Source organism: Lynx rufus, unplaced genomic scaffold (genome assembly GCF_022079265.1).
Source record: "Lynx rufus isolate CCGP_SWC_20201006 ecotype Redwood Valley unplaced genomic scaffold, mLynRuf1.p SCAF_20, whole genome shotgun sequence".
Classification (NCBI taxonomy): domain Eukaryota; kingdom Metazoa; phylum Chordata; class Mammalia; order Carnivora; family Felidae; genus Lynx; species Lynx rufus.
In genome coordinates, this window is record NW_025814835.1 from 2,548,921 (window position 1) to 2,573,221 (window position 24,301).

At 57.5% G+C, this 24,301-nt stretch overlaps 1 protein-coding gene and 1 long non-coding RNA gene across 24 annotated transcripts in view; one reads left to right on the forward strand and one right to left on the reverse strand.

Moving 5' to 3' along the window:
* The window catches only part of MBP (myelin basic protein), a 117,227-nt gene that overhangs the window by 53,028 nt on the left and 39,898 nt on the right, over positions 1 to 24,301 (forward strand). The gene's annotated exons all lie outside the window — the stretch shown is intronic.
* Positions 455 to 23,116, reverse strand: LOC124517069 (uncharacterized). The gene is made up of 4 exons (XR_006963291.1): positions 23,043 to 23,116; positions 18,225 to 18,229; positions 14,026 to 14,029; positions 455 to 465 (listed from the first exon to the last, which is right to left on the reverse strand). It is a non-coding gene; the product is annotated as an uncharacterized LOC124517069 (long non-coding RNA).

Sequence of the window (24,301 nt, forward strand, 5' to 3'; positions counted from 1 at the left end):
AGGAGCCCGCCCTCTGACCTTGAGTAAGGACGGCCCAGGGGCCTGCTGGCTCCCACTGTTCTGTGCTCAGCAAGCCTGAAGACAGACAAGGCGACCCCGCAGAGCGGCTGGGCCCCTGCTTTCGACTTACGAGAGTCTCCCACCCGTAACCCGTCCTAGCGCTTTCCTGAAATGCAAAGGAACCCCAGGCTGGAGGGGCAGAGTGACAGGGAAAAGAGAAGCAAACGTGATCTTGGCTCCCGGTCTTGACTGTATAATCTCAGGAAATACATATGAGAACTCATTCTAAATTATAAAGTGTCCGGGGCACCCGGAAAGCGTCCGACTTCGGCTCAGGCCATGATCTCACGGTTTGTGAGTTCAAGCCCCGCCTCAGGCTCTGTGCTGACAGCTCAGAGCCTGGAGCCTCTTCAGAGTCTGTGTCTCCCTCTCTCTCCCCCTCCCCCACTTGCTCACGTGTGCTCTCTCTCTCTCTCTGTCTCAAAAATAAATAAGCATTAAAAAAAGTTTTAAATGAATTACAAAGTGTTGCACAAATGTCACTCCAAATGAAATCGGCAGCCGTCTCCCACTTTCCCTGACTGGAAAGTACGATAAAAAGTGCAGAAGTTTCCCAAGTACGATAAAAAGCCCTGCTTTCGCGATGCTCTGTGAGCCCTGAGTCAGCGGCACCCGTTTAGCGGTTATCTCCAGGCTCCTAATGATCGTGTTGTCCGCGTGTCAGAAGAATGGTCCTTATCCCTTACCTGACACGCTCCTGCAGGATGTACTCAAGGTCTCTGTGAATGTCAGGACAAAAGACTGTCTTACCTCGGCCGGTAGGAGCCCCGCATGGAGGACGGGACTAGAGGGGCCGAGAGAGGTTTGCGCTGACCGTGGTGCAGGTGCCCTAAGCTGCCGGCCTGCACGCCGCACACTCAGAATCACCAAGGGCACAGTTAGCCCCCACCTCTGGGAAGGCCACGGCTGGTCGTCTACACAGCGATGCACCAAAGATTTGTATTGACTTTTCCATTTCAAGGGAAAATCCGAATGAAGGATTGCTGTTGACCTAAGTAAATAACTCATCAGAGCACACGTACAAATCCCTTTCTGTAGTGTTTTTTTATGACAGTGTGTGGTTATACTTCAGGACTGTTTGCCTAGTTACCCGAAGAGGAAGGAAACACGGTCGCCTAGGGAACCCTGTGTTGTCTGAGCTTTGGGGAACCAGGTTGTTTTGTGGTAGGCCTGTTTTTGAGCTTTTTTTGAACCACACACCCACACGTGTCATACGTGGTCCTTGTCATCTGAAGCCCAGTCGGCAAGGACCACGTACCTCCACCCCTCCCTCCAGAGTTCACCAGCCCCAGGACTGAAACACGGGCTGGAACAATGCAGTTGCCACGAGCAGACGCCTTGGGTCTCCCTCAGTTATAGTGACAAAGGAGCAAAATCCCCAAAAGAGGGCACCCCTGCTCTTCCCAGACAACCGTGGTTCCTTCCGGACGCGACCCGCATCTCAAAAGTCCAAGCAGAAGCGATGCGGCCCCAGCATGTCAGGGAGATTCGGGCGCACCTGTGCAGCGTGTCGGGGTCCCGAGAACATCGCCTGCAGGACCCCTCGCGTGGCTGAGTGAGGACCCCTGTGCAGATCCACCAGCACCTTGGTGCTCAAATGATGGAGATACAATGAGCCATGTTTAAGGCGAAGCCAAAAAGTAGTCCTACTAGAAACACTGAAGTGTATACACGTGTCTGAAGTATAGATACGTGTGTGTGTATTTGTGTATCTTCATGCCACAAAGCTTGAGTTGGCTCACGCACCAGGAAACAATACAATATAAAAAGTGCAGAGTGGAGGTCGACTGAAGTAAGACCATGGGTCTGCCCTACAGCAGTTGCTCATAGCTGGACTTCTCATTGAACCCGGAGATTCATTGAACCCAGATGCCCAAATGGAAAGTGAGACCCAGTCCGTTTGTTTTTTTTTTTAATTTCTCCCGTTAACGTGGGAGGAAATGCAGCCGCACCACCTGTTAGCTGTGCGATCTCTGCCCGTGTGCTCATCTTGTGTCTTGGTTCCCCCACAGGCAGGCAGGGGGGACAGCAGACGTACCCGTAGCTTAGGAACCAGCTAGGGAACGTGCACGTGTCTGACGCTCCCGTCTGCCACCGGGACCGTCAGCCCTACCGGCAGAACCAAGGCTCCTTGCCTTCCTCAAAGGATGCGCAGCTCTGTTGAGCCAGCTGTAAGAATTTCCCTCCTGTTTAAGTTGTTGTCTCAGATAACCCTGCGGTCGTCAACAACCCTGGGGTTCTTGTCCGGCGAACGCACTGGTTAGTTGCACAGGCAAATTGAAATAAACTGGGTTACGAGCTTCCTTGTGCCCGGGCGCTCGGTGTGATGCACGCGTCCTCCTGGTGACCTCGCCTTGTGGGTCTCCCGTGTGACCCCCCTCACATGCCTCCAGGGACTGGGGCGGGGGTGGGGGGTGCCCCTCCTGGTGGGAAGTGCCCATAAGAGCAGGACCAGGAGGAGGAATGCTGTGCCGCAGACAGAAAGATACGTTCCCTGAGTGCTTTCACGTAGCGTTAAAACAGTCGTTGCTTTTTGTGGTTTCCAAGGCCTTTCCATGAGCAAAGCTCTTTGAGATGCTTTGTCGAGGAATCTTTGCGTTGAATCGATCCTGATTCGTAGATTAAGCTGCAAAACTAGTAGGGTGTAGTCCTTACTGATAGAGGGTTCTGAGTCAGCTCAGTAATAGCTCTGTGTCTTCCTGGGGACCCCTCGTTAACTGTCTGTCTGGGGCGGTCCTCGGTGCCCTCCGAGAACGGCTGTTGCACCACCCACTCTTGGAACGCCGGCTGCTGGCTTTTGTTGCTACCTGTGGCTCGATGGCTGCCTGAGCCCTCTTACTCGTATGCGCACCAGGGACAGAATCAGTCCTGAGTGTGTCTTTGGGGGCAGATATAAACCGTAGAGTCAAAACCACGAGTCGAGAACTCGAAGGAACATTGGAAATCGTCTTGTCTGACCCCTCGTTGTAGAGACGAGGGCCTGACTGCCAGGACGGTTAGAGGCTCAAAGGCCACAAGGACAAGACTGTGGCTCCTGGCCCTGCTCTGAGCCCCACGGAGGGCACAATGGCTTAGCCCCGGGGGGCCCGGGGAGAACAGAGGCCGCTTCCGTTTCTATTTGACAGATACGACAAAAACAGTGAGACAACGTAATACGTATTAGTCTGTGCGTTTCGGTGACTGTGATGGTACTTGTGTCTCTTAGACCCACGGACACCTGTGAAGATTTGCTGCGTCCTGGCAGCTCCCAGGCCGCCCCTTGCCCGCCTCCCCAGCAAAGTCAATTCCCTGCTCCCCGAGCTTACTTATTTCCAGCCACGATGCCCTCCGGGGGGCGGGGGGAGTGGGGCAGAGCGCAGAGGCACCCGCAGTGATTCTGGGCGCTCAGGCCCCCTGGGACGTCTGCTTCTACTCGCCAGCCCCCAGCACCAGCTGCTGGACACATGGCTTGGCCACGTATCTAGGACTCTGGCCCGCAGACCTCTGGGCAGGACCCGCAGCCTCAGGCGCCTGCTGACGCCCTAACGGCCGAGCCCTGGGCTGTCGTGACGAGTCCAGGGCGTCCGAGAGGAGCCACCCTGGGTGGAGCTCACCAGGGAGGACCGCCACCCAGCGTCTCCACCAGGGTGCAGCTGCCCCCTAACAAAATGCATCACGCCTTCGATAGTCGGTATGCCGTGTGACCCTTGGGTGGGCAGTGTTTACACTTAGGTGCGTGGAGGTGTGTGCACTGTCTTCCCGGAGACAGGGACGCCTGAGGAAGGTAGTGGGCGAGCAGGACGGAATGGAGGCCGGTGCCTGGTGACCACGCTCCGGTTCTGGCCGGACTCTGGGCCTCCCTGTCCTCTGCCGCTCGGACAGCAGAGTGGCCGGCGCGCCTCTGCCGACAGCGCCCGGCTCTAACGCCCCCGGGACCCTCGCGGGCTTGTCTAGCTCCCGCCTGTCCGTCACTGCGGTCCAAGCCGCCGTCGGCACTCACCCGGGTGGTTCTGGGAGCTCCACCTGGCTCCTGCTTCCAGCCAGGCCCCGCCCTCACGCCCCTCCCTGTTCAGAGCCCACCACCTTCCTCACAGTCTGTGGCTCCCAGTGGGCCCGGGGGCCTCCGACTGCACCTCCTGCACGGCCCTGCCTCCCTCACCCACCTGCTCTCTGCTCCTGAGCACGGGGCCTTTGCACAGGCTGTGCCCTCCCTCTGTGCCCTCCTTCCCCAGACATCTGGAGGCAAGCTTCCCACCTTCCAGTCTGCACCCCCACGTCCCCTGCAGAGCAAGGACTCCTCTGACCCGCCTACTGAGAAGACAGCTGCATTGGGACCCTGCAGACACCAAAATCTCAGAGCTCCGTGACACGGCTTTACCGTGTCACAGCCCGGCAAGGTCAGGCAGCTGTCCTCTCAGCAGCGACTCAGAGGCCCCGGCTGCTTCCCCTGGGGCCTGGGGACCCGGGGACTGGCTAATCGTCAGGGAGACAGGGTTCATCCCTTCCGCCGACACTCCCCGGGCCAGAAGCAGTCACGCGGCCCCGGCACACAAGCCCGTCGCGTGGCCCCGTCTGGCCGGGACAGGGGGACACTGCCCCCTGCTGTCTGGGGTTGGGCTCACCACGCCCGCGTGTGTTGTCGGCCTCCCCGCCACCTGTGGAAGGTGAGTCCATGTGGCGGACGCAGGGGCGTCCGTGTCCTCGCGGAGGGCCAGCCCCGTGTGGCTGAGTCTTCACCTGGCGATAACGCGGTGATCCAAGGGACGCTGCCCCAGCCCGCTGCCCCCTCTTCCGCAAACTGCTCTGTTCCAAGATCAGGCCACCCGACTGCACGTCCTCAACCTGAGCTTTGCCCTCGTGAGAAGCTCGCCTCGTGTGCATAAGCGTCGGGCGTCAGAACACGCGTGTGCATGTGTGCATGTGTGTTATGCATCAGAACATGCATGTGCGTGCGTGTGTGCATAAGCGCCGCACGTCAACACGCGTGTGCGTGTGCATGCGCGTTGGCCACTTGCACGCACACTCGTGTGCACACATGTGCTTCACTGACAAAGTTACCTCTGAAACTCGGGGAGTGGCTTTGGTCCTTTGAAACTGGCAGATGCCAAGACTGCCTTCATCCCAGTGTTTTCGTGAGGACAGGGTCCACAGACGCGGTTTGTAGTTTTGGGGCTTGCTGGTCAACCTGTTCCGTAGAAATTCCGCATGATGGTGAAACCCTGGCCACGCGGCCCCTGTGGGGAGTGGCTGCCCCCAGCTGAGCAGCTCGGTCCCACCTTCTGGTGCACCCTGCATGGCACGCCGCCCCGAGGATGCCCCCGGTGACAGCAAGGAGCCCCCGCAGACAAGGGTGTGGGGTACCAAGCGGGGCATCTCCTCGCGGTCATGGCAGGCCCTGCTGTCCTCGCCACTGACCTGCCCCAGCAGAGGCAAGTGTTGGCGGCTTCTTCACGGCCTTCTACGTTGGGAGACAGAACCCGTGTTTCACCTTCTAAAGAGAGCTGAGGGAGGTTTCTCCAAAGCAGGCCCGGGCTAGCACACGTTCCTAACACCTCCCCCAGCGTCTCCGCTGGTGAGGTCAGGTGAGGAGGGAGGGGGTACTGGGTCCAGAAGGAGGCTGGGAGGTGGCCGCGAGCGTCGCAAGGTCCAAGCCCAGGCCACGCTGCACCTGTGGAGGCTCACTGCAGAAGGAACGACTCTCGGGAGCACCGCGAGCTTGCTGGGCGTCCGGAGTCGCAGAGGCCTGATGGTGACTGCCCTGTGCACTTGCCCCCACTGGTGTGGCCTTCGCCATAAAATGGGTGGCTAAGAGTCACTCGAGGCCATCAGAGCCACAATAGGACAACTGAAAGACTTCCAGAACAAAGAGGGAACACAGACCTTACAAAGGCACAAATAGCATCTGTGATGGGCTGTGGCCAGTGGACAGCACCGTGTCCCAGCCTGAGACCCGGGGACTCAGAATCCTCCGGGCCTCTATGGATCCGTTCATCTGACCCGCTGCTGTGCTCGTGGGTCGCAGGCCCCCAGTTTGAAAGCACCCGCGTGTGGCTCCCCCAGTAAAAGTTACATTTCTCGCTTCCTCCGCACACCCAGCCCGGACTCACTCGCGGGGTGAACTCAGGAGCTGCCGTGCGGCTGTGGACCGTGTTCTCCTGACGCCTCGGCCGCCAGGAACGCGTCCAGGGGCCGGGGACCAGCCCACGGGCAGAGCAGTGCTCACGCCCCCTCTGCCCGCCGCGGGAGGGACCTGCGTGTTTCTACAGTGAATCCTCTCCGGGGTGAGCCTGCCCGCGTCCTCACTTCCGCCGAGAGCGTTACCCTGGATGGTTTTTAACTGAAGGAAGGAAGTCTTTAAAAGGAAAGCAAAACACCGTGCTACGCCCCAGTTTAGCGGCACTGCGGGCCGGACACGGGGCCTCACAGCTGTCCTTCCCCAGCACACGGACTGACCCCTCTCCTGTCCACACCACTGGCGACTGAGTCGTGCTCTGCAGGTGCACTCTGACTGGTTCTGCCCTCAGAGCTGTGATGTGTCACTTCCTAGGAAGCTGTCCGTGGTCCTTGCGCCTCCCTGTCCCTCCCGCACGCGCGGGCCCAGTGGCCACAGCCTCCTAGCTCACAGCAACTGACGGGTGAAAGTCGGGTCCTTGCTTCACCCAGACTTCCTGCTCTGGAATGTCACCAGGCTCCAGATCGAAAGAAACAGTCCCACGTCTGTGTGGTAGGGGACAGCTGTGAGGATGGTGACAGGCGGGCTTCTAAGCTAGATGATGAACACGGCACAGTGCCAGCAAATTTGATGTTCTCGTTCGGGGGGGTCAGAGGTGGCTGGAGACACATCATGTCGCCAGCAGGTGAAATCCGGGTAAACGGAGGCAGTTCGTGCACATTCTAACTGGAGTGTTTCATTAGGTAGACTTTGTGTATCCGGGCCGTTTTTATTTCAGGACTTTCCAGATTATATAAAATGTGCACAGGAGGGGACCCCTACCTTCCTCCCTGTCTCTCTAACGCCGGGGGGGGGGGTCTTACCTCTGCCTCTAGCTGAAACTTTTGTATTTCAGTGACTTCAAAAAATGACGTCTTACTGTTCAGTTTCTTTGTCTCGGAGTCTTTCTTTTTTTTTTTAAATTTTTTTTTTTCAACGTTTATTTATTTTTGGGACAGAGAGAGACAGAGCATGAACGGGGGAGGGGCAGAGAGAGAGGGAGACACAGAATCAGAAACAGGCTCCAGGCTCTGAGCCATCAGCCCAGAGCCTGACGCGGGGCTCGAACTCACAGACCGCGAGATCGTGACCTGGCTGAAGTCGGACGTTTAACCGACTGCGCCACCCAGGCGCCCCATGTCTCGGAGTCTTTCTTAAGAACCAAAGACACCATGAGCACGTGTTGTAACCAGTGGTCCCGTAACCGGAATGTGACCCTTCGTCACTACGGCGTGCCACACGTGGAGGGACGAGGGGATGGGGCACCTGCCTCCAGACGGCAACGCTCTGTAAGGTCCTCACAACGCTCGCTCCTCGGATTCCGGGTCATCTCGGGGCCTCAGGACAAGATTTGTCCATCGTTCTGCCGGCCTGTGCGGCACCTGCCACAGCGGAGTGGAATCTGTGCTCACGCTCGCCCACGCGTGCGCTGACACGCTCACACTCGCCCACGCGTGCAGAGGCATGCTCACCCTTACACGTCCTCGCACGCGTGCACAGACACGCACTCACACGTGCATGGACACACGTGCTCACCCTCACACACACAGTAAGGGTGTCTCCCGCGACCCCAAGCTGGGTCAGAGGCCCGAGGGTGGAGGTGCGCCTGTCTGCAGGCACGGGGGCAGCCGTGTGGACCGCGAGGCTCCGCGCACAAGGAGCGAGCGCCGCTCCAGCTGTGCGGCGGAGTGTGCTGACGGAGGGCTTCCTGGGGGCCTCCCTGTAGGCGGTGGCTTGCCTGGACGGATGACTAAAGGGCTTCCGTAGGATCAGGAAGCCTGTGCTCTCAGGGCTGCTTCGCGGAGCAAGGTAGTCGCCGGGGCTGTTTTTCTTGGGAACAGAGGGGCAGGATGTTTATCCCGCAGGACTTGGGGGGTCCCCTGGGCATTTCCCTCCTGAGCAGCGGGTTGTGGTTCCGGCTTTTCCAGTACGTAGGAATCGGCCTCATCCTTCAGGGGATGCTGTCTGGTCCCCTGAGCCATTCTTGCTCTCACTGTCATTCCGACTGAGTTAGAGAAATAAAGGCCTGAGATCCTGTGGGGGGTGGGGAGCCAGCTGGGGGGGAGGGGCCACAGGAGGACAAAGAGAAAGTGTGGACACCTTGGCCCTCGGGCAGGGCGGGAGCCCCAGGGGCGGAGACGTCAGGATCACGGTAGGTCGTGTCTTCTGCACACGCTCCTTGGATTCCAGGAAATGTTCTTTCCAAGTTTGCGTGCCCGGGACGATCGGCGGCGGGCTGGTGCGCTCAGAGATGTGCCTTAGAAGTACTGTACAAACCGGTGTGAGTCCTTCAAAGGCTGTCGTTTCTAAGCCATTCACGGAACTTGCGCTCGGCAGCGGCCACGCGGTGTGTGTAGAGCTGGGGCCCCGTCATCGAGTGCACAGTGACTCGGTAGCTGGCGGCCGGCTCCCACAAAGCTCACGAAGGGGGAAATACACAGTTTGACATTTAAAGTATAAATAGAACGCCGTCTTCGCGTTTCAGAACCCTAGTTTATCTTCGAAAACGGTAACAGACTATGTGAGTCTTCAAGTCCTTATTTTTGCAACCACGTCTGTCCTCGGCCAGATCCACGAGCCAGAAGGGGAGGGCTCACTGCCAGATCGTCCCGATGAGTCAGCAGCTCCCAGGTTTCCAGACACTTCCGTGGAGCCGCGGTGCTCCGGGGACATGCAGCTTCTCGGAGTCAAGAGAGGACAAGAATGCGGGAATGGAATTGCTCGCGGAAAGCGTGTGGCTTCTGTCATTGCTGCCGTCACCGGGTTCAGGGCCTCGGCGGTGACAATGTCCGCACTCCGAGAAACCTGAAACGGTGCCTGTGCCTGTGGCTGCAGGGGTGGGCTTCCCGCGGGGAGTCGAGGGTCATCAGGGGGCACCCAGTGGTGAGCACGTAGCACACCTGCGTGTGAGCAGAGACCGTGGTCGGTAGGGGCGGGGCTGGACAACAGCGCTCCCCCTTCCCTGCACACCTGAGGCCTGGCTTCCCAAAGTGAGGATGTTCAGACCACCGGGCATCACGTCCAGGTCCCCCTGGAGCTCCCCACGTGGCTTGGACCCTACACTTGCAGGAACTTCAAAGACAGAAAATAGAACAATGTTTTCTTTGCTCAGATTTAAACGGGGGCCGGGCTACGACGCTCTCACCACATGGCCCGTATCGCCTACTGCATCCCGCGAAGGTTGTCTTCTTATTTGAAATAGGAATCACTTGTCCCACTGATCTTTATCGTGCAACGCTTTCGCCCCAGGCCGCGTCTGAGTGCAGGGGTACAGCACTGAACAAAACAGCCGGGACCCTGCCCGCCTGGAGATTGCTTTTGAATGGGGTTCAAATCCTGCCTCTTGCTTAATAAGTGGGTGTTTTCTGTTTTGACCTCGTTGGGCCTCGCTGTTGACGTCGGTAAAAAAGAGCCTATAATAGCGGCAATTTGGGGGGAGTGAAGTCAGTAACGGGCCTGACACGCCGACCTCGTAAGGACGACATTTACTTTTCCTACCTGCCCCCCCCGTATGGGCCACCCTGGCGCCTCTTTGTTCCACAGCCACCTTCTCAGCCGGGGGTCCGGTCCCTGCCTGTGTCATCCTGAGGGGACAGCACGCTAAGGGTACGAGCCATTGGGACCACTTCTCGTCTGCTTCTTGTTGAGCGCGTGAGCCCTGGGAGGGGATGTGAGCAGGAGTGTGCTTCCCAGTGGAGACAAAGCCAGAGAGACACCTGTTACTCTGAGATCTTTGATTCTCAGCCCACAGCGGCCTTCTTACCGGCATGGCGGTCCTGTGCGGAGGCCACAGTACAGAAGATCGTTACATTTCTGTCTCTGCAGTGGTTTTCGGTAATCCTGTGATCGTAAGTTTTGCTCAGAACCTGCTCCTGACGAGTAATAGATCTAATTATTTTATTGCATAGATACATCATCACCAGGGCGCTCGCCGGCATTAGGAATTAAATACTCAACATGGTTTGGCTTCTTTCAATTGCGTGGAAAATCTGAACGCATCCCCTTTTTTGTTCTGGTGTCTCTTCTGTTTCGTTGAAAAGTTGTAGTAAAGCAACGCGAGCGAAGTGACCTCCGTCATCGCTTTCATTGTTCGCGGCTTTATTGAGATGCGATTTCTAGCCCATCAAGTTCATGGAGGTGGGCAGTGCTCACCATCACCGAATCCAGAAGCTTCTTGTCCCAGAGACCACACGCACCGATGGCGGTTCAACGCCCCCTCTGCCGCCTCCAGTCCCCGAACCGCTAATCCACGTTCTGTCTGTGGATCTGCACACTTCTGCCATTTCGCTCAGCGCTTTGCAGGTCTGTCCACGTGGCGGGGTGTCTCGGGCTTCGCTCCTTGGGGACGGCCCCTGTGCTGCCGGTCCCTCCCGGCTGGTAGTGTGTGGGCTGCCTCTTCATCCTGCCTAGCGTGAGCCCCGCTGCTGTTTACGGCCTCGGCGGTCAGAGGCGTTTGCTGGCTCGGGCGGACGCCTACCCGCCGTGGCTTTATTTTGTTTGCGCGCCGAGCTCCAGAGGGCAGGCTGTCTGCCTCTGCTTCCGTGTGGATGTCTGCCATTTGCATTTGGGTGTTTGTCAAACACCGTCCACCGCCCCCTGGAAAAGTGCATTTTCGTGTCTGATTCGCTCAATCCTTGAAGATGTCCGGTGCGCAGGCAGCGGAGGGATGGAGAGACCCTAGATATTTCTTCTCCAGCCTCCGCGAACTGTTGTGGTCATTGGGGAATCACCTTCCAATGTAACTTCTCTAAGCCGACACTTCCCTGGACTAAAAGCCCGCCGTTCGCATCTTCCCAGACGGGTGCCTCTCCCTGCACCCAGGGAACAGGACGCGGAGTGAGCAGGTGGACATGGACTGAGCAGGGGGAGGTGATGGGAGGGAGGAAGGGTAGGTGGTGGGAGCAGGGTGAGTTGGTGTGAGCAGGGGGGAGGCGGCGCGAGCAGGGGGAGAGGCAGCGGGAGCAGGGGGGGAGGCAGCGTGAGCGGAGGGATGTGGTGTGAGCAGGGGGAGGCGGTGCGAGCAGGGGGAGGCGGCGGGAGCAGGGGGAGGTGGTGGAGCAGGGGGGAGTTGGTGTGAGCAGGGGGGGAGGCGGTGTGAGCAGGGGAAGGTGGTGTGAGCAGGGGGAGGTGATGTGAGCAGGGGAGGAGGTGATGTGAGCAGGGGCAGGTGGGGGGGGAGGCGGTGTGAGCCGGGGGGGGAGGCGGTGTGAGGGGGGGAAGCGGCGGGAGTGGGGGGGCGGCAGCGCGAGCGGGGGGGGAGGCGGCGCGAGCAGGGGGAGAGGCGGCGGGAGTGGGGGGAGGCAGCGTGAGCGGGGGGATGTGTGAGCAGGGGGAGGCGGTGTGAGCAGGGAGAGGCGGTGTGAGCGGGGGGGAGTTGGTGTGAGCAGGGGGGGAGGCAGTGTGAGCAGGGGAAGGTGGTGTGAGCAGGGGGAGGTGATGTGAGCAGGGGAGGAGGTGATGTGAGCAGGGGCAGGTGGGGGGAGGAGGTGTGAGCGGGGGGGGGAGGCGGTGTGAGCGGGGGGAGGCAGTGTGAGGGGGAGAGGCGGCGGGAGTGAGGGGGAGAGGCGGCGGGAGTGGGGGGGGGCGGCGGGAGTGGGGGGGCGGCGGCGCGAGCGGGGGGGGGAGGCGGTGTGAGCGGGGGGAGGCGGTGTGAGGGGGAGAGGCGGCGGGAGTGGGGGGGCGGCGGGAGTGGGGGGGCGGCGGCGCGAGCGGGGGGGGGGGGAGGCGGCGTGAGCGGGGGGGGAGGCGGTGTGAGCGGGGGGAGGCAGTGTGAGGGGGAGAGGCGGCGGGAGTGGGGGGATGTGGCGTGAGCAGGGGGAGGCGGTGTGAGCAGGGAGAGGCGGTGTGAGCAGGGGGGAGGTGGTGTGAGATCCCGGCTCTGCCCGTCAGGTGTGAGTGGCATCTGTGAAAACGGTATTTTAGGCAGATGTGGATGGCTCAGCTTTGACGTGTTCTGCCTTTGCTGTCCCTCGACTCTGGGACCTCGTGAAAGCAGAGGGAGAACGTAGCCCCCTCACGTGACAGCGCGACCGTTGCTCAGTCCGTTAAAAGACGCACGACATTCGTGGAGATCAAAAGGTTCGCATCCTGTAAACCACTTTCAGGCGACGACCGTTCATGCACTGCATTTGAACTCGTGTGGACATACAGGCCAAGGTGACTCTGCAACCCACCCCTGCTGCGCTGTGAGGGACGCTGGCCTTGGGTGATGACAGCGAGCAGTGACACCCACTCAGTGCCCGGGGGCCTGCACAGCCACCTGGCAGGTTACATCACACAGCTGTGGCTCAGATACTCAGGGACCAGGAACCGGACCCCAGAATTCACCCAAGACTGGTGGAAATGAGCACACTGTCCCTGTGATCAAAAGTTTGAATGTCACGTTTGGTTCAAGGGGACTGAATTCCGGTAGAGACCTTTGTAACACACACCCACGTAAGAGCATAGATACGAGCTTACGTCCATCTGGTGGAAACGCTGACTTTCTGCTTATAATTTCCTTTCGGAATGACCAACCGAGTCAAGGTTCATGGAACAAAACATCAGAGTAGATTATCATAAGCACCCCCGTGGCTAATTTAGAATTTTCATACATAAATCTTCAAAAGTACGTAGGGGATTTTTGCTGTTTCTTCAGTTGGACACCCTAAGACATCGGATGGTATCTGACGATAGGATTGTGATAAACGGTCTGGAGATGGTTTCCAAAAAAGAAAATAAACCAAAAAAAAAGCGTATTCGTGTGCCCTTTACTGAAACAACATATTTCTAAGAAGAGTTAAAGCAGCAGGTGAGCTGAAGAGGGCTCACCTGAGGCCGTCTGTGTAAATGGTATCTTGGAATGTCTTTTTCTCCCCGTGTATCTGGCCGGACATCGCTGTTTCTTAATCTGAATAACATGTCTCGTTGCCTGAGTTTTTTAAAGCATTTCCCTGAACGTTTCTCAACCTGAAGAGTTTTCAAGTTATTTTTATCCTTAAACACCAGCAGCAGCTAACACGGGCTGGTACCAGGCTGGCACCGTGTCGGCACTTTCTCGGTGCTGGACGCTGCTTGTGAAAAGCAGACATTGTTGAAGAACCCCCGTCTCCGCGGTGCCAGACATTTGACGGCATTGTTCCTTGGCTCCCAGGGACAGAAAGTGCTGCTGAACAGATCTGCAACTGTCCCCAAGAAGAGACCTAAAAATAACTCTCTCATTTACTAAAATGTAAATGTATCGATTATTTGTTGACACTGAGAGCCGTGGGTGATGCCGTCCTGTTTCTGACCCGTCCTGGGTAAGGCGTGACCAACGTATTCTCTGAATACTTACGAAATAGCATTCATGTTTCGAGGTGCGACGGTCAAGCTTGAAATTGTTTCAGCTGAGAGAAGGGAGGCCGGTCAAAACAGTTAAATCATGGACCCCTGTTTCCTCTTCGTCCGGTCACAGCGCACGCCCCCCGTAAGGCGGTCTGGTGCCAGCGTCCGATCTTCTCGGAAGACCAAGGACACAGTTTCTGGAACCTGTGTCTTTCGCTGAAAGCATGAGAAAGCTTGCCACTTTCCGTGCACCTGCTCTCTGCTCCCTTCAATCCGGAACACCCGCAGCTACGCAGTCAGCAAGCAGAAGTTCCAAAAAGATCTCAGAGGCTGTAGATGCTGGCACCAACTTCCATTTCGTCGTGAATGGTGCTTCTTCACGTCCACACTGGAGAGCTCCAAGTTCGGCTTCTGTTGTGCTGTGATTCGTAGTAATGGCGCAGCTCTGACCTGGTTTCCAATAGATAAACTCCGCTGCAGTCCTCACTTGCGTTTTCTACAGGCCTTTTATCGGTAATTTTTCCAAAATAAGCAGTCGTGTGTCATCTGATGAGTTAGCGAACAAACTTCAGGATTGTAAAGGAAGGAAGGGGCGCCTGGGGGGCTCAGTCCGTTGAGCATCTGACTCTTAATTTCAGCTCAGGTCGTGATCATGGGATCCCATGGGATCATGGGATTTCAGCTCAGGTCACGGGATCGAGCCCTGTGTCGGGTTCCAAGCTGAGCGAGGAGCCTATTTAAGATTCTCTGTCTCCCTCTCTCTCTGCCCTCCTCTCTCTCTCCCCTCTCTCTCTCTTTCTCTCTAAATTAAAATTTAAAGAATTTTTAAGATAATGAATCATAAAATAATCACCATTAATTTTACTCATTACGTTAAAACCAAATGCATTTTTATCACCGCCTTATGGGTCAAGCCACAACACTTCCACAGCGCAAAGAACACCTTCCCATGCGTTCTGACACTGAGTGCAAAAAAAGAGTTACGTAGATTCTTGGACTCTGGGGCTCACAGTTCGCTGACTTCTCCTGAAGTTGTGTGATGTGTAACTGTCCGTTTTGTATCCTACGAAGGCCGCATGGCTAATTAGTCCTGTTCTTAGAGCTGAAAATTAGATTATAGATGACAGGGGTCAATAAGCTTTCTCTGTAAAGGGGCAGGCAGTAAATGTTTTAGGCCAGATGGTCCCTTTGGTGCTTACTCAACTCTGTTTTTGGAGCATGGAAGCGAACACAGATGCTTTTGTCAGTAAATGAGCAAGGCTGCGTTCCAATAAAACTTTATTTATGGACACCGACATTTGAATTTTATATACTTTCCATGTGTCACGAAATACTATTTTTTTCTTTTTAAACTATTTAAGAAAGTAAGAAAAAAAACTGTCGGCTTGCAAGCTGTACAAGAACAGGAGACGGGCCAGATTTGGCCGTGGGTGTAGTTTGCCGACAACTTTTGCGTCACCGATGATGCAAATGGCCTGCTAACCAGTAAAGTCGTGTTGATTTCTGCTCAGTTCAGAATAGGAATGAAGCACTGTGCCTGTAGCCAGTCAGAACATTTCCTGTGCTTGAAAAACGGTCCACGAAGTAACTGACGAAGGATTCCTTCATTAAGCAAGTGCTGTATGCACACGTGCTGGTGTGCGTGTGTCCGTGCACACAGCCGCACAGATGCCGCGTGCATGCATGCACCCATGCATGGCAGCACTCCCTTCCAGGCCCTTCCAGGCCTTTCCGGGCCCTGTGGAGGCGGGACTACAGGGAGACTGAACAGAGACATCACACATCCGGGACGGTACGCCCGTCTAATTCCCAGGACTCGTTACGAAGCAGTGTGAAAAACCACACGCTATGGTAGCAGAAAGCCCGGCTTGGCATTTCTCCTCGCTGGGTAAGACCGCCCAAGCATGACTGCGTCACGTGTAAAATTGGGGCGGTGACGTACGTTCTTTGTGGAGATGTGTCCGAACATCCGTAACCCCCAGGTCCCCTCGTGCCGATTCTTAGAGAGGCCGCTGCCATGCTTCGGAGCTGTTGGTTCCGAACCTGCCCTCCGTGCTGTGACGTGTTCTCACGCTCTTGTCCTTTCAGCCGCGGCTGTTCCCGTTTCCTTTCATCTAAGATTTCTGACACCAGCTCTTAATTCCCATGCGGATCGATTAATCCTTCAGCGGATCGATCTATTGGGTGATTCACTGAACGGCCTCCTGCCAGTAGTGACTGGGCTAAATTATTGGCCCTGGTACGGACCAAAGCCGTCGTGCGCGGGGAGGGTTTTTAAACGTTTAATTTGCTCGCCGCCTTCAAGGGGGAGTATCGATCACCTTACTACTCCCTGCTGTGGCTTCGAGTTTGTGTGGAAATACCCTCCAAGTGCAACAGTGTTTTATTTCAGAATCGTGTCTTTCTGTAATTGGTTCCCATGCCCTGACTCAGGGGGTCAGTTGGATGGACCCCCCCCGTCCCCCTGCACCCCGCCTGGGGCCATGTCCCCTCTGTCACCAGCACGTGCTCCGTGCCTGCCCTCACCAAGCATCAGCGTGGCCCCCGGAACCTGGTGTGCACGGAGCAGCCTCCCCCCACCGCCGAGAGGCCGTCCACCCCTCAGGGAACAGACGCTCCCCCAGTGAAGGTGAGGAACCTCCCCACAGTCACAGAGCCGGTCCGTGCAGCCTCCCCCCAGAGGGTCTGTTCTTTACTAATTTCTGCGTCCCTCCTGGAGAGCCCACCGGCATCCGCTCACTGACCTTCAGCCGGGACTGTTGGGAGCAGCCCTCCAGCGGTCTCTCTGTGCCTCTGGCCAGTCTCTCCAGAAGCTGGACACACTCCTGACAACAGGGCATCACTGGAGAAGGATATCCAAGCGCTTGGTCAGCCAGTGCTCGGAAACAGGAGGCCTGATGTGGAGCGAGCCTCCCTGGTCTGTCAGTTTGTCCCAAGAGATGACGTCCCTATTCTGCCTGCTAGATCAGCAGGCAGTCGGATCGACGGGAGGGTGCGGGCTGCTCGGGACCCGAGGGCAGGCCGGGCGGAGGGCAGGGGTCGGCTGCCAGAGCCGGATGGCCTGAGCCTCCTCCTGGGACCCAGGGCGAGCGTTTGGAAGTAGGGAAAGAAAGCTGGAAGGAAGATGGTCGCACAGGCCCCAAGGTCAGCGAGGCCTGCAGGACAGACAGCTTCCGCCCGAGAAGGTGGCGTCCTCCGACGGGAGAGGGGCCCCCGTGGGTTCCTGAGGGTGCCCGAGAATGCACGTACGCAGGGGCCTGAGCGGAGGGTGGGCGCTGGGAGGGCGTGGGAGACCGGAAGGAGCCGGTAGAGCCGGTGTGGCCCGGATCGGTTCTCCAGGCACCCCCACACTAGGAAGGGAAACAGCAGAATTGGAAGGGAAACAGTCACAGCATTGGCTTTCCAGCAAAAGTCCTTTAGTAGCATGGTGGCGTCAACGTGACCCGGCACACCCAATCTCCCCAACACACGCGTGCCCATGCACATACACACACACGCACACATGTACACTCGTGCACACGCTTGCATGCATGCACATGCACGTGTACACATGTGCACACGTGTGCATTTACAGGCACACAAGCACATATACACATGCACACGCCTACATGTGCACATAACGCACACATGCACGTATGTGCATGCACACATACACACACATGCATACTGTCACATGCACACACGCACACACATGCACACATACATGCGCTTACATGTACACATATGTGTGTGCTTACATGTGCACACAAATGCACAGGCATGCACACATGCATGCACACATGTACACTCACACGGTTACATGTGTGTACATGTATGTGTGCACATGTGTGCATGTGTGCACTTACATGCACGCATGCACATATACACGTACACACATGTACACATACACACACCCACATGTGCACACAATGCACACATGCACATATATGCATGCACGCACATGCACACACATGCACACATACATGCTCTTACATGCACACATGCACCTACATGTACACATATGTGTGCATGCACTTACATGCACACACTCACATGTGTGCACAAATGCATAGGCATGCACACACATGCATGCACACACACAAGAGGAGCAGAGGAATCAGGTGCAGCAGAAAGGCACTGTCACCAAGCTCCGCACAATGCACACACCGTTACAGGTGTTGTGTGTCCCTCCCTGCCCCCCACCTTCTCCCAGCAGGTGACTGTCTTTCCCACAATCCTACAGAGAGGAAGTCTGAGGCAGCGCCCAGATGGTACCTGCTCCAAAGGCTCCTTACAGTAGGAAGTCACCTCCCCTCCAACCTTCTTTGACCGCTGTACACAGCGCTGGGAGACTCTGAGAGCACAGGGGCCCCCCTGTCCCCCTGCAGTCGTCCTGCCACGTGGCCTCTGAGAAGAGACCCCCCCCTTTGCTTTTGCAGCATTTTCTTCCCTTCTCAATAGTCACTGTGGCGGGGGCTGCGTGCAGACTCAGCCTCGTTCCTGGTGCACGATGGCCACCTCCAGCAAAGGCCATGCACTTGGCTTTCCCAACACCGCCCCCATGGGTGCCCCTCATACACGTTTGCTGTAAATGCGTGAGCATACACGCAGGGGGGTCAAGGTGTGGGGCGCGTGTTTGAGCTTTCCTCTGTGGTACTTCTCCCCACAAAGGAAGCAAGCACCTGTTCACATCTCCTGGCCCCCGGGGAGGACTGGGAGCGGGGGGTGGGGGGCCTGACTGCCCCGAGCCAGGACGAGGGCTCCTCGACTTGTGACGTGTCCCGGACGGGGCTCCCGGCCCCCGAGAGACCCTGAGCCACCCCTGGATCTCCATCTCAAGCCTGTGCCGAGTTGGCCGTCTTGAGGGTGCGCTGGGCAGCCTGGGGTGGCCCCGTGGCTGGTGGGGAAGGTGGCAGCCTGAGCTCTGGGTGTGGAGCACCTGCCCACGACATTTCCAGCCCAGCTACTCTGTGCGGAGTTTCAGGGTGTGATAACGCACATCAGATGACATTGTGATTTTCACACAAGTCAGCCGTGAGGTCACAGATCCGGCTGGGAGATCTCAGACCTGCCCAGAATTGCAACAGGGACAAGGGCTGAACGGGGTCAAAGTGAAGGAAGTGACCTGAGCGCAGGTTGGGGCCAGCAGGAAGGGCTCGGACCGCGGGCTGCTACTTTGCGGCTGTTGACAGTCGTGACCCAGGGCCAGACGGCTTCTCCCGAGGAAAGGTTACTATCCTGGCTGAAGGCGTCAGCACAGAGCTTGAACGTGATGCCCGCTGAGCTCTGGAAAGCCGCTGTTGAACTTGTGTTTGGGCTAAAGGTAAACCAAGACGGTTTAAAGGTGATGTTTAAGGTGCATGATGCTGTTTTCGTGTTCTGAGGATGTTTCCACTTTTCTTTACTGTTTGCTGCACTGACTGTAGCTCATCGAAGCCTGGAGTCTTATTACCTTCTTGTTTGTTTTCTGAGGCCAAATTTTGGGGGGAAGGAGAAGTACGGAAAGCTGGAAGGGATTGGCCCGGCACTTCCTCCTGCGGTTCCCGTTCATGTATTGAAGTGTTTGCACTTAAAAATCGCTGCAGGAATCTAAGCGCGATGCGTGGGGCCCGCTTCCAGAACGGGCAGATCTGCGTCAGCCAGGCTGGCGTTGGGACCACAGCACAGGTTGGTGTTGAAAGCTCCCCGACGTTCCCTGGGGGAGAGGACGACACCGTGTTCGTGAGTGAGACCCGCCCTGCCCTGAAGGCGGTTCATCAGTGGTGACACAGGTCCTGGGCCACTCGGGGGAGACTGTGGGGACGGTGGCACCGACACCCGCCACCTCGGTGGCCCTGGAGCCCAGGGGTTGCCTCTAAAGGTGCCCTCACCGCGCCCTGAGCTTCCTGTTGACTTGGTCTGGGGGCGGGGCGTCCAGAGGCTCGGACGGAGGGGAGTGCGGCCCGCGCTGGGAGTGTACGCGACAGCCCCTCTGGGCGGTCGTGTTGATTCGGTGGATGCCCACCCCTCCGCCCGCCCGAGACTTCCCGCTCTGCAGGTGCCCCGTGATCAGAATCCCTGGGAGCTTTCTCAACACGCAGACCGGGGGCCCGCCCGGCTTCTGGTCAGCGGGCCTGGCACAAGCCAGAGAGTCTGCACTTCTGGCAAGTTCCCAGGCGATGCCGACGCTGCCTGGAAGCTGTCCTGTCCCCCCTCCCCCCTCCCCACCCCCAGAGCTTTGCCCCAAGCCGTGCTGATTCTTACCCCCTAAACTCCCGGATCTGCACTTTGCCCCAGCCCCCAAACGCTGACCCCAGCCCAGGCCTCCATCATCCCTGGCCTGGTTGACCCCTCAACCTCTCTGCTGTTCCCTGGCTCTGGAACCAGGAGGGCTTTCTGAAAACATACATCTGGTTATGTTGTGTCCCAGTTGAAAAGGCCTTTCTGTGGCGTCTCGTGCTCGTAGAATAAAGAACAAAGCACGTTACGTGACCTTCGTCACCCAGCGCGCCCACACTCGGCCTGCTGGGACCACGTTCCCCTCCGTGTCCAGGCCCCTTTCCATCTCCAGCCCTGGTGTGTGGCTGACCCTTTCTCACCCCAGGCCACAGGGAAGCGAAGTTTCTCCGACCCCCAGGCCCTCCCACTGACGAGATTCTTTCTTTCGTGTAAAGCCCGTGTATTTACCTGTGAGGTTGTCCTATGAATTCCCGTCTCCTAATCTGCGAGCGCACGGGGACAGGAGCCCGGTTTTGTTCGCCTCCGTCTGCTCCCCCAGCACACAGCAGACATGGATGCGCTTTCTGTTGCTGCATAACCAGTCACCACACTCTCAGCAGCTGAAAACACAACTTGTCCGTGACGTGCTGGGTTCTCTGCCCAGCACCACCCAGGGCGACGTCAAGGGGTCAGCCAGGTCGGACCCTTATCTGGAGGCCCGGGGGGACATCTGGCTCCAGGCTCAAGCAGGTTGTTGGCGGAATCCAGTTCTGTGTGGTTGTTGGGATGAGATCCCCATTTCTTTGTTGGCTGTCTTCTGGGGTTGCCCTCAGCTCCTAGCGGCCAATCTCTGGACCCTGCGCGTGGACCCTCTGTCTCTAAAGCCAGAGACGGTGCTTTCCACCTTTCGTTGCTTGATTGAGAGTCTCTCTAACCTCTGCCTCCACTACCAGCTGAAGAAAACTCTGCCTTCAAAAGGCTCCTGTGGTTGGAGTAAACAGTCCCAGATTATCTCCCTTTTTCCATGTGACATAATATAATCACAAGGGATGCCTCATCATTTTTATAAGTTTTTTAGGATTATATAAGGGTGAGAATTATTGGGGGCAGTTCGAATTCTGCTAAACATAAGAATGAAATGAGTATTGGGGGGATGTATACGTGGATGGCTGGAGAGATGGGTGGGTAATTGGATGGGTAGATGGATGGCTGGTGGATGGGTGAGTGATTGGGTGGGTGGATGGGTACGTGGGTAGGTGGATGGGTGGTGGGTGGATGGATAGATAGATGGATGGTGGATGGATGGGTGGGTGGATGGATGGGTGGATGGGTGGATGGATGGATGGGTGGATGGATGGATGGATGGATGGGTGGATGGATGGGTGGTGGGTGGATGGATAGATAGATGGATGGATGGATGGGTGGGTGGGTGGATGGATGGGTGGATGGATGTGTTGATGGATGGATGGGTGGATGGATGGGTGGATGGATGGATGGGTGGATGGATGGGTAGATGGATGGTGGATGGGTGGCGGGTGGACGGTGGATGGATGGATGGATGGATGGGTGGATGGGTGGGTAGATGGATGGATGGGTGGATGGGTGGGTGGATGGATGGATGGGTGGATGGATGGGTGGATGGATGTGTGGATGGATGGTGGATGGGTGGATGGATTGTGGATGGGTGGTGAATGGGTGGTGGGTGGACGGTGGATGGTAGACGGATGGATGGATGGATAGTTGGTATGTGGAAAACGTGTAGGCTCTTACTGCTGTATACAAGGTATCCCCAGACTAGTGTTTCAAATATCACACCAGCCACAGTAACAGAAGCCCTGACTGATGGGTACTCCGTCTGCACCAGGGCTAAGCCACTTTATTACGTGCCCCTCACGTACTTGTCCCAGCAGTCCTGTGAGGGACCCCAGTAATTCGCTCCATTCTGCAGCTGAGGCACCAGGACGTGAACACACGGACTCACGTGCTCAAGGCCGCAGAGTCGGCAGTAGAACCAAAGTCCGCTGGATTTGACCTCAGCGACCTTTGGTCTCACAGTCCCAAGTCAGTTTAACTCTGCCATGTTTACCGAACCCCACTGGGTACGACAGACATGGAGACAGGAACACCTCTTTCAGCTTATTCACCCCCCGCTGGAGAGCAGCCCGTAGCGTTCCCGGGATGCCACCTGCTTGCGGGCGATCTCGTCGCCTCTCCGGGCCTGTTCATTGCTGGTACCCAGTTTCACTGAGAATCGACAGAGGCTGCTCAGGGCACAGAACCCGTGTGGACATCGGGCTTTTGGAAAAAAAAAGTCCCGTATCTCTACACCAGCTGTGCCGGGGAAGCCGGCACCACGTTGTACGATGAGGAAACTCGGGCCCCACGAGGTGCAGACTCGCAGTGGAGCCCCGGCCCGACCCTCGCGGGCCGTTTGCTCTGCACTCGGGCTGCCTCTCCCGCGACCCCGTCCCTGCTGTGGGAGGGCTCCAGGGGTGAGCTATTTAGAGCACATAAAAACTATATGTTCTGGGCGTACAAAGGAGGCATTTGTGCGCGATGGGTGGGTTGATAAGATTCGTTTGTGGAAAAGTTTTAAAGACGTCTCTGCCAGTAGCCTGGCGGGCGGCCGCATGCCTCTCATAGATGCAGAATTTCTGCCACAGCACATCCACGGGCCACAACCATGGGCCTTTTTGTTTCCATCGCCCTCCCTGGTGACCCCAAGCACGGGGAGCCAAGGACAGAAGTATTCCACAAACAAGGAGGGTCCTCTCAGCCCTGGCCTACACTGGCACATTCCACGGCCCCACCCGCCCAAGGGCCCCGAGGGCTCCTCTGCGGAGAGGGGCTGGGCCGCTGGGACGGGGACACACGGGCACTCACAACTGTGAGTGTTTAAGGAACACCCCCTGTTCCTTAAAGCGGGTGGTCAGCCACGTTGTGGCAGCTTGAGGTCCTGTCCATGCCTGGCCTGTGGTGTGGCCTCAGAAGGCCGCCCCTCGCAGAGAGGGGGTCCCTCCTGCCCTCGTCTCCGGGATGGGAGTTGGGGGCTTGGTCACGGGCACCGGTTCCCAGGTCGCGGTCCGCACCACAGCGCCTGCGGGCCTCTGTCTGCCGCCAGTCCCTGGCCTTCCCGCGGGGGCTCTTGGTTTGAGTTTAACCAGAGCCCGGCGGAGCCACGCGCTTGGTGGCCAGTGCGGTCCTCTGGCCCTCCCCGCGATGGGCGGGGGCTGGTCCACACGCAGACCGGGCAGGATGCTTCTCTTGGGGCCTCCCACGTCAGGGACACACCTGCGTGCCCCGTGTTAACGTCACTTAGGAAGAGGGCACTTCCGGCTGGAGGTGGAGGAGGGCACATTGCCCCTACCTCCAGAGCCCCACCCCCCATCTCAGCCTCTCAGGCCTTAGGCGAGGAAGCAGGGGCTCCCCAGCGACTCCGTTCCCGGGAAGGCTGCCTGGCCCCGCTTGGAGGCGGGTAGGGGTGAGGTGGGGCAGCCAGGCCTGTACCTGTTATTCCCAGCATCTGCTTCCGAGCACCCGCCACGAAACATCGCGTGCCCTTGACACACGCGCGGGTTTTATTTCTGCACTTGGCTGTAGAGGGTCTGAGGAGCTCTACGTTCGCCTCTCGGCTGTCAGAGTGCTCTTAGCTTCATGGGTCCTCGTTAGGGCTCCAAGGAGAGTCTGCCATCTGGACTCTCGCCGTGGGACCGGCTGGTGGTGGGACACCGCAGGGAGTCCCGCACCTCCGGGCCCAGAGTGGCGAGGCAAAGAAAAAAAATTTAAACAAGCAACAGCAACCAAAACACCACCCTTACGGAAAAGCAACCTGTAGGTTTTGTTCCGGTAATGACTGATTTCATACTTTGAGTGAAAATGCGACTGTAGCCCAGCCTCAGGTCGAAGCAAAGGGAACGGTGTCTGTCTCCTGGTTCTTTCCTGGAATCTGCGCTTGGGGGAATTGGAGCCCCAGGAGCTGGCGTTCTGAACGGTTATCGATGGGCCGGCTGGGAGAGGATGGGCGCCGGAGGCCAGAGGGGCCGGACGGGCAGGGCTCAGTCGGCGGGCGGACAGGCGTGCTCCCGGAGGCCGTGGGCTCATCTGCAAAGCTGCCTTCCCTAAAAGTCCCGAACAGAGAGATCCACACCGCCTGCCCCCAACAGAAGCAAATAGAGGATCAGAATTTAACAAGACCCGTGGAGGAGAGTTAATGGTGTTGCTTCATTTCAAGCCCTGTGTTTCCAGACGGTTTTCCCCAGGCCGTACGAGGCAGGGCCACCTTCTATTGGTCGGGGCTCTTCTGCAAAGGCGCGAAGTATTAGGTAGCTTTTCCTGAGCCCCTTACAGCCGTCTCTGCATCTCAAGACCTTTTAGCCAGAGAAGCCCCTTGTGTGACTTCAGCTCACCCGCTCTGAAGGACGTTGAACTTGGCGTGTGAATTTGGGTGGGCATGCCCTTGCTTGCCTATGGCAACTCATCCCAGGAAGAGAGGACCCGAAATCAGGTCGGTTGTGGCTCTCTAGATTGCACAGTGGCCTTAATAGTCTCAGGAATCTCTAACGTACCTGA